The following is a 10388-nucleotide window of genomic DNA, read 5'->3' as shown; positions in this document are numbered from 1 at the left end:
GGCAAATTCTTCATTTAAAAAAAATAATTATTTCACACAAAATGTTGCTGTACTTGCAAAATATTAATCAGCCCAACTCTGCGGAATTGTCTCAGGCTCAGTGTAATTTGTGCTAATATTGATGTGGGATACTTCACTGTGGAACTGTCCCCAGTGAGTTTGGGGCTTATATTTACCCCAGGCAGTCACTGCAGCAGCTTTTCCTGGGGACCATTTCACAGAATGCAGCATTTATTAATTCCATAACATTGTTGTCAACGAATCAAACACAGCTTTTCTCCCTCCCCCCGCTGAGGAGGGAGCATGGCAGCATTCCATCCATTTGGTCAGCCAATGGCGTGTGTAACTTGAATCTCTTCTGTTACTTGAAGAGACTTGAAGGATGTACAGTACACTGTACTGTAAATGAAAAAAAAGTTGAATCTTTGTGTTGAATTGTGGGATGTTGCACTCTTGACTGATGTAAAGCCTTCAAATTTATGTCAAGTTTATTTGTTGGTTACAATAATAATAATAATTAGTGTCAGTTAAATGTGTTATTAACGGAGTTAGCGCATTAAGTCATTTTAACTGCATCGATTTTTTTTATCGCGAAAGTAACGTTTATTTTGGCCTAGCAAACTTTGTAGTTCTTTTCACATGCTGTTGCTATTACTAGTAACGTTAGAAAAACTACAGCACCACATCGAATCTAGCTAGACGGAAACAAAACAAGAGGCACGCCATTTGTTTGGGCTTGCAAGCCGGCCAAAGAGTAACAACGTTATACAATGCCAAGAAGATTCTGAATGGAAAGTTTACTTTTTAAAAGTTGCCAAATGGTTCTTTTGACAAGACCAAAGTGATCTGTGTGTTTTGTCGTTATGAATTGAGCTATCATCGCAGCATGTCCAGTCTGAAATACCACTTAATGACAAAGACCAAATTTGAACTCAAAGAGTAGTTTGTTAAAGTGTAACACATAGTTTTGGTCATTCTTCCTGTTGCAACTAGGGAATGCAATGACTTTGAGTATATGAATGTCCTCAGAGTTAGAGTCTTATGATTCGTGAAACGTTTCGAGCCAATTGGACGATGTACACTCATGTTACACCCACTTCTTGTTTCAATGGCAAAACGCACAAAATGTCTGCCCCGCCACAGCCATGCCCAATGACGCAAAGTTTTTCTTCTCATAACCTTTCATCTTTAACTCTTAAGATGGTACAGACCAGTTGATCGATGAAATCTCGAGGAGGAGTTTGTTAAAGTACAACATATGGAAATGGTCAAAATCGCACTAATTTCAAACTTTCAATTCAAAATGGTGGACTTCCAGATGGGTATAGGGTATGGCTCCAATGACGTTTCTTGTACATCTGGACATGCTACATATGTGTACCAAGTTTTGTTAGTCTACGTTAAACGTACTGCAGGAGCTACATTTTTTAAAGTTTTGTAGGGAGTGCTAGAAAGCCAAGTTGTGCGCCTATTCCTGAAACCCTTAAAATACATAAGAATATTCACCAGTGTTGACGGACCGCCAATTTTGGTGAGTTTTTGAGTATGTTAAGCCCCTCAAAAAGGCAATTTAATTTGCCAGAAGAAAGGAAAGGAAAGGAGGAAGAATTCCTTCAGTTTCAATAGGGCCTTCGCCACTGTCGGCGCTCGGGCCCTAATAACTTTTTCTATGTATTTATCACCTTTTTAAACAGAGTTTACAAAGTGCTTTGAAAGACAAGCAAGGCAAGAGAGATCAATAAAACCAGAAGGCAAAAGATGCCAAACATAGTATGAACATACGCAATAAAATAAAGGGAAGATTAGTAGCAATCATAGATGAGACAATAAAAAGATAATGAGGGGGAAGACATTGTATTACATTAGAAAACTTTATGCTTTTTCTTTAGATTGACACCACTGAATGTACAGAGCTGGAATTCAATCATGATTTTATGCTTTGTGGGCTTGCATCAGTTTTTAAATAAGGCTGTTTAATTCAGTATTATCCAACCCTCTCTCTATATTCCTGCTGCTGATCAGGGTAAGGATCATGCAACGGAGCTCCAGGCAGCCTCAATGACGTCCAAGTGATGTTGCTGTGAAGCACTCTTTTTCCACAATTCTTGAATTAAGTCACTATTTTATGGTTTCTGAAATTGCTGCATGACTGAGTTCTGTTTCTGTTTGTCACCCTGCGTGTTTTCAGTCTGATATCTAGAGCAGTAGCACAAACCTTTGTCTACAAACCTAAAAGAGGGATTATACCTCCCTCTCATTACCTCTTCTCAATTCTCTTCCAAGATTGAACGTTTTTCCTAAAATAAATCAGCTTAGAATAGTCTCATAACATTGGTAGCAGGCATATTTCTGATCACAGTCAGTGAAGCTTACCATCGTAACACAGATCATGCTTTAGGTGTCGGCACTGGGTGGCTTTGCTGGAAATCTAGCTGTGCAATTCTGCTTTCTATGGACTCGTTCTTCTCACTAAGCATACTGTATTGGAAACCTTTAAAGTTTACTTAAACGATCAGGTCAGTTTTTATATATTCTACAGAAAAAACAGAGAGCATGAAACCAACAGAAACTTGGAAGATTTGGAGACTTTGGAGATTTGGAGACTTCAGCTCAATTCCTGATTTACTGTGCTAAACGTGCTGTTTAGGGCTCAAGCTAAACTCTGCTATTCCTTCCATTTCAACAGCTGCTGCTGTTCATGTACTATTTTATCCCCACCTGTATCCCTTTCTTCCATCTGCGTGCTCTAAGTGAAAGATATTTTTATTGTCACTCCCCAATTGTTGTGCAGGAGTGACAATTTTGCTACAGCTCCAAACAGCCACATCTTACACAGAGAATTTTGAACAGGGTCCATTTAAACTCAACATCCCTATCTCCTCTGGGACACACAAGATGCTGTAAACCAACCCTATCCCTTAGGACTCCATTATATCCCTAGGCATCAAAATGAGTCATGTGACATTCCTAGTATACACCCTCACAACATGGTAAGGGTAACCACATTGGTCCAGCAGTCTGATCCCTGTTACCACCATATTGCATGCGTTTGTCCCTGATGACACTACATTTTACTAGAGTTTTTTCTCATACAATTTCATGTGAAAAATAAAATGTGATTGTTAAGATGCATAGCATAGTTCGTCTTGGTACTGGCCAGTAAATATGACTTCAGATCTGAGAAGAGACTTAATTATCAAGATCCCATCAGCACATCAAACCATTGTCCTGAAAAAGGATGTTTTGGCCTTTTCTCTTTGCAGGTTGGAGTTGCACTGAGGTAACTATCTTATCTCTCTGGCACATGACTTTAAATCTGCAAAACAAGTATAATAATAAAGTATATAAACACAATCACACTCGCATAATACAAAGAAATAAATGAAATCTCATAAATACTTAATGTATGTACTAGTCTTCTACCAAACCTACAGTTTCACAAACCTATTAAATCATAACTAAACAAAGCAAAGACAGTTTTTATTGCGTCTGCCATAAAATACATTATTAGTTTAAACTTGCCAGAAGAGACAAGCTCATTCTGCTTTTCATGTTCAAATCATATTGTTTCGTGAAGGAGGAGAACACATTGGTGGTGTGCAGCACACTGCCAGAGGTGGTATATGATATTAACTCTCAAAGAGTTTTTGTTATTGTATTTCGTTATCATGTTTGTAACGCATCACTTCAGTGTCTTATCACAGTGCAAAGTACATCAGCATAAGCAAACTAAGGAAAGTCTGTGTGCATATCCCAGAGCTCTACTCTCTGTTGCACTCATTGTGTCACAAGAGGTGCATTCATTCACTGGAGCCTGGTCACCAATTCCATGAGGCGCGAGTATAAGGGAATGGTTTGACTTGAGAAGTGCTGTTGTAGCATCGTGTCCCCTCTCCACCACGAGTCATTCTCTCAAGACCCAGTTTCCATGTAATCCTGGGCTCACAAGCGGTTTGACTTGTTGCAGTGTGTCACTGTCATTGTCCTTTTACTTTGTGAGTCATGCCGTCATCCACAGTAAATAAACCCTGAACTGGAATAATAATAATAATAATAATAACTACAATAATGTTGTCTTTGTTAGGGGTGGGAATCACCAGACGCCTCCCGATACAATATCATCACGATACTTATGCCACGATACGATATTATTGCGATTTTAAACATATTGCAATATTCTGCGATTATATTGCAATTTATAACCTTTTTTCCAAATTCAAATTTTTCCCTATTTCAAATCATGCCCCCAAAAAGAAACTTTGCCAACATGTGTTTCATCTAAAAAGATACATTTCTGTTTGTTCATATCACTTCAATTGTATTGCTGCAAAATGGGATTGTCAAGCAGACAAACTGACCAACACATATATGATAAAAGATCGATACTTGGCGCCTGTGTATCAATACAGTGTTGCCACTGAAAACATTGTGATACTGTGCGGTATCAATTTTTTTTCCTCCACTCCTAATCTTTGTACAGTTCCATCAAACAACAGGTAACAGCTTACTATTTGCCAGTCCTAAAGACGCCATTATCAATTTTCTTAATAACAATGATAAAAATGTGAAGATAATGTGAAAGGAGTTGCTCGAATGGATAAACCTTCAGTAATCTGTAAACAGCAGTTATCCTTTGGCTTTACAGACTAAACAATGAATTGATTAATGGAGAAAATATTCACCAGATTAGACATTGACAATAATTGTTTGTTACAGTTTGTTGAATGTCCCTCGTGAGGTAGATGGCTCAAACTTCAGCTTCCGCACCGGGAGTCGTGTAGCGCGAGAGATTTTAAACTCAATGTTATTTCAACAGGTGCGAAGTAAATAAGACATGAAAGGTACCTTTCTAAAGAAACACCACAGGAACACCTGTCAAATAGTAACAATGTCTGACAAGGAGGGTGAGATAAAACAACAAATTACATTAATGCATATACTTTATCGTTGTGATCAGTTGCACCTCATCTTTCCCCCTCTTGTGATATTCCATTCTGACTCAAATGTAATGTAAAAAGATTATATGGCTGACCACGCGTCTTTTGAGTGCTTACTTAGCACAACAGTATGGGCACATTTCGGTGCCAGCAGTAATTACTGTACTTTTAGAGACAATTTTCTGTTCTGCTTGTCGCTCAGTTGGCAGCTGTTTGCTTGTTAAGATTCTGTGAATGAAACACGCCTGACAGACAGGACAATTCTGGCAACTGGTTTCAGCAGCAGGAATCCTGAATATTTTTGTTTTTTGTTGGACAATAACTACCGTATATCCTTCCTGTGCATGTAAACAACCCAAAATCCACAATATTAATGGTCTGTTGTTAATATCTGCACAATATATTACAACCAGTAACCTTCAAGCACTCCCGCTTGAGGATCATCTCATGAGTTCCAATAAGCTTTCTTTTTATAGAAAGAAAAGTCACGAGGTGATAATAATATCTCTAATATCAACTCGTGACATTTTTTTGATTTTCATTATCTCTAAAACAACGAGGGCTCCATCTTTAAAAGTCTTACATTTTTGACAACCAAGGCATAACCCTTAATCTCCTGTCAAAGTACTGTAATATGTTGTGATTCCCTCCATAAAAACAAATGATGGATTTTCTAATTTTAGAAACAAAGTAATCACAAAATGAGCTTATAATGTGTGCCTTGCTCTTAGTGAAAAGTCAGATTTGAAGATGGCAGGAGTCTTCATGTTGCCGATATGAATGTTGCTTTGCTCTGATTACCAAATAACATGCTGCAGGGACTCCTCGAGTGCTGATTTATAGTTCACTACAAGGAGTGCAGTAATGTTTTTTTTTTGTCGATTCATTGCGTTTGATTAATCAATTTTAATAGTAATCTCTTGTGGAGTGATTGTGTTTTCTCTATCATTACCTCAATCATCTTCTCTTTTCTCCACGTCCACCTAGTCGACCATTTATCAAATCAAACCGATGTTCTGTGCAACACAGAAGAGCAGATTCTACAACCTTACGGCTTTGTACAAATAAAGAAAATTACCTGATAGAATAAGTCATTATAGCCGCAATTAAATCATAAAATGAAATTTGACATAATATTGCATATAAGGAAATGTGTTTCAACCTTTTTAGTATCTAACCACAACTGAAATTAAGTTCCATCTATATTTTTGCAGTAAGACTTGCAATTAAAGTAATATCACCCACAAATACACTTACTGAGAGGCGGAGACATAATTTGGCCACAGTGCTTAATGCCTGCTGGTAAATGATCTTGTTCTTTCTTTAATTATTCAAAAAAGAAACCCCATAACCCTGATAAGTAACAACTCAGAGGAACATAGCAACATAGGGCAACACTGTAGAATAAGTAAACATAACCCAGACAAACTTTGCGTTAATGATTCATTAAATAACTTATAACACTTATGATCATGTTTGACCTGGAATTACTGTGCTGCACTGTATGGCAGAGTCTAAATTTTTTACATGTATGGATCGAAGGTAATTGTTTCCTTCGTTCCCTTTACAGGCCGTGTCCAAAATCTAATAAATGGAATTAAATAACATGCAGCAAAATAGAACAGAAAACCAAACAAAGTCAAAGGCACAGAATACACGTAGCATGCAGGACTAGATTGATAAATTACTTATAAATAGATAACATGACAAATACATGTACAGTATGAAATGTTGGAACCATCCTTAAAAGCTGCATGATGGATGCAGTATGTACCAATAAGAGCAGCAGATATGTGAGTCTGCAATGTACATGGTTTGAACATGTGTGTGTGTTAATATTAACAAGCCTACAGATGGTCATAAATATATACAGAAGGTGTGTGTGGGCATGTATTACAAAAATTTACCTTGCCAATTTATTAATTTACTACAGAAGTATATGTACAGAAGATGCTGAATTTGTTATGTACATACAAAACCATGTAACACACAAATTAGTGTCATCATCTGAACTTTGGTGACGTTTTAATGTCATAGAACTGTATGTCGAAGGTTTTCATTATTGTCTTTATAGAAATAATTTTGGATCAGAAAATAACTCAAGAAAATTAACACAAGGTAAATTAAATACATGTGCTCTTACAGATCTTACAGAAAGCAGTCTAGTTGTAGTACATGTACCTCATATTTATAATCTCTTTAGCTTGTAACTGAAATAGTTGCTTTTCACTTTATTCAGTATAATTATGACAGTACCGTGTGTACTCTTCTTTGCTTATGCTGATTTTGAATATCAAAATATCCCCTGTAGCTTTACAGTATAAGAATGCTGTGAAAGGTTTATGTACAATTGAGGCTTTGGTCAGTTTAAATTACTGTATTATATGTACGTTTTCACAGCAGAAATAAAGAGTTTGAAAATGGCCCAAGAAACGAGCCACTCCTGCAGCTTTATGTTCTTTGCTGTCATCTGTCTGTCCAGCAGCACAGTATGTTTCAAAAAGTCATTGTTTTGCCAATATAGCTAAATATAATTCTGTAATGAAGTATAATTTAGATCTAGAAGCTCAAGGAGAAGTAATTATTTAGAAAATCATAGATATTCATAATAATTGTAATTGTAGTAACAGAGGTAGAATTAAAAATCTCCTCCAGACACGTTTTAAGACATTCCACAAAAGGTTCAATTAACTAGTTAAACGTTTAATTAAATAGTGCATTAAACTAAGGACATCTATTCCTTCCCCCTCATTTAAAAATCCAAAATCTACCAATTTGAAAATATTTTTTAATTTCAGAAGTTTCACTGCTGGACACAGTTTACTTCAATGTGACATCCGAGTTTCCATATCGCACCTCTGTAAGTTTCATATTAGACAATTGTGATGTCACAAAGCATGCTTAGTACATAAATGACTTCAACTTATATAAATATTTTTGATTGAAGGGGATTTAAGTGTAGGACAGTCTTATAAAGGTGCCAACCTATGTTCTGTAATATTAGTAATAATACATTAATTAATTATTGTCAGAGTGCTTGTTCTTGCCAAATTAAAGCAACAGCTACATAAAACTATCTGACCCAGTATACCCATCACCCAACAGGAGACCACCGCATGTTGACGTCTAATTGGCGTAAGTCCCTCGAGCCCAGAGTAACAAAATAAACACAGTACATTTTATGAATGTATGTCAATCCTTTAAAAAAAAAAAAGACAACCAATGTTGATGAATGTGGGAGCTTTATGATTTTTGTTAAAGGCTTCACGTCAACTATGCAGCCAGATAATAATCTGACATCCCATTTGAATTTCAACCCAACATCCGTTCTCGCCAGCTCATTGATGCTAAGTGTTGAATGTGACTTAATACAGATCAGGTCTAGGTGTTGTCAGACTGCTTGTTCATCTGAGATAGTGGCTGCTCCTTTCACTATTTTCAAATTAGATTTTTTGATTGAACGATGTTGGTATAATTAGATAAATGTCAAAGCTGATCGGTCTAGTGGGCCCAGCCATTTGTCATCTACGGATAAAGATTATCCTGCCAGTATTCAGGTGGTGGGTGGTGTTGACTTTCCATCCTGCCAGTTCCACCCACATCTGCCCCGTCTTATCTACTTTTCTCTGTCTGTCTGACTGAATCCAGTGGGTTGCTCACAGTTTATATTTAATGGCAACGACAGTGACATCCAGCCGCTACATTATTAGCTGACACCTTACCGCCATTGTTACGCTGTCAATCCATATAGACTGGCAGAAGGATGAAGGACTTTTCATTTCAATGAAAAGTCACTGCACTTTATACAGTACAAGATCAAGGTTTGCTTCTTTAACTAAAGTAATTATATTTTTGTCTTTCATCCTTTTTATATAATTATGGAATACCTGATTTTGATTGGCCGCAGGGTGGACATTATTTTCAGATAACTGCACAGCTTCCAAGCATAAGATGGTGGCAACATATGCATTGTTGCAGTAGGCTAATTAAGCGAAATGTCCTTTTCCCAAGCCACATCCTCCACTCTCCTCCAGGGTGAAGCTAAACCAGGTTAGATATTTTTTCTCTCCAATGTGTTGTGGGCCGGCTCTGGGTCCACGTAATATTGTGTGTACCTGGAATTAGAGATGGTCCGATACCATTTTTGCCGATTCTGAACCTGCGTATCGTGGATACGAGTACTGATCCGATACCAGTGTGTCATATATTTTATTATGTTTTAACAACCGTATATTACTATCCCTGTATGGATGAGATATAATTTCTACGTTTGTTGTCTGTCTGGCTCAGGTTAAACTCTTTGTGAAACATGAACAAACCCAAACAATGAACGCCACAGAACTTTCTTTTATTATCCAGTTTGACAGTCAGTTATAACGGAAAAAGAACATAAATAAACTACTTTAACGCAGATTTTCTTTAGGGCTTTATTACGTGGTATCGGATCGGTGCATAAACTCCAGTACTTCCCGATACCAATACCAGCGTTTCAGGCAGTATCGGAGGCGATACGATACTGGTATCGGTATCGGTACATCTCTGCCTGCAATACCTCCGGAGCAGTCTCTTCTGGGTATCCAAAGACCTTATCTGGTCCTCTAAGCCCAGATTCTCTGTGAAGGAAATTCATTTCAGATCCTTATATAATATGATATAATAAGTAATAATTTTATATTTATTACTGCAAAGTGGAAAATGCAACCTGTTGCGTTGGTCGACCCTGTGCTGTGTGCAGTGGCTAGGGTTTCCTGATGATGACTTCTTGGTATTGATGGTTTCACCCGTGTGCACAGTTGCCTTGTGCCAAACATTGTGGACAGGCATAGTGAGGTTACGTTAGGTTTCTAAAGGGGCATTTTAAAGTCTTAATTTGGGTTTACTGCTTTCTCTGAATGTGAAGCAGCAACCACCATGCATGAGTGGGATAGCCTCAAGTATACATCACCCCTATCTTTATTCTGCCTTCATATCTTCTTAAACAAACAATCATTTTTGACATTGCTACTGAAAAAAACATATGAAGAAGTGAGATAAGTCTCAGTTTCATGATTTCCTGTGGAAAAAAATAAAAGAAATAAAAAGATACATAGGGAGACTCTACGAGGCTTGACAATGAAGTCTTGCTTGTAGTCACTTGCTTTATTTTTTTGTCTTTTCTTATTTATTACTCCGGATATACTGCAAAAAGCAAATTAGAATAAATAACAAGAGTTAGCTTCCTTAAGTAATTCTGGCACTCATCAGACTTTTGCATCCCTTCCGCTGCCTTGTCCAAGTAAAAAAACAGGTATGACATGCTGACTCTGCCAAACTCTAAGCCTGCCAGTCAAACGTCTGACACGGCCTTAGCCTGGCTAGCTTCACTGTCAGGAGTGAAGAGAAAAAAAAGAAGTTGGGACAGCACAGAAACATTTAACTCCGGAAAGTGAATTTGACCTGAATTTCCTCTTC

Source organism: Etheostoma spectabile, chromosome 6 (assembly GCF_008692095.1).
Source record: "Etheostoma spectabile isolate EspeVRDwgs_2016 chromosome 6, UIUC_Espe_1.0, whole genome shotgun sequence".
In the NCBI taxonomy this organism is placed as follows: Eukaryota; Metazoa; Chordata; class Actinopteri; order Perciformes; family Percidae; genus Etheostoma; species Etheostoma spectabile.
This window is presented reverse-complemented; position numbering follows the sequence as displayed.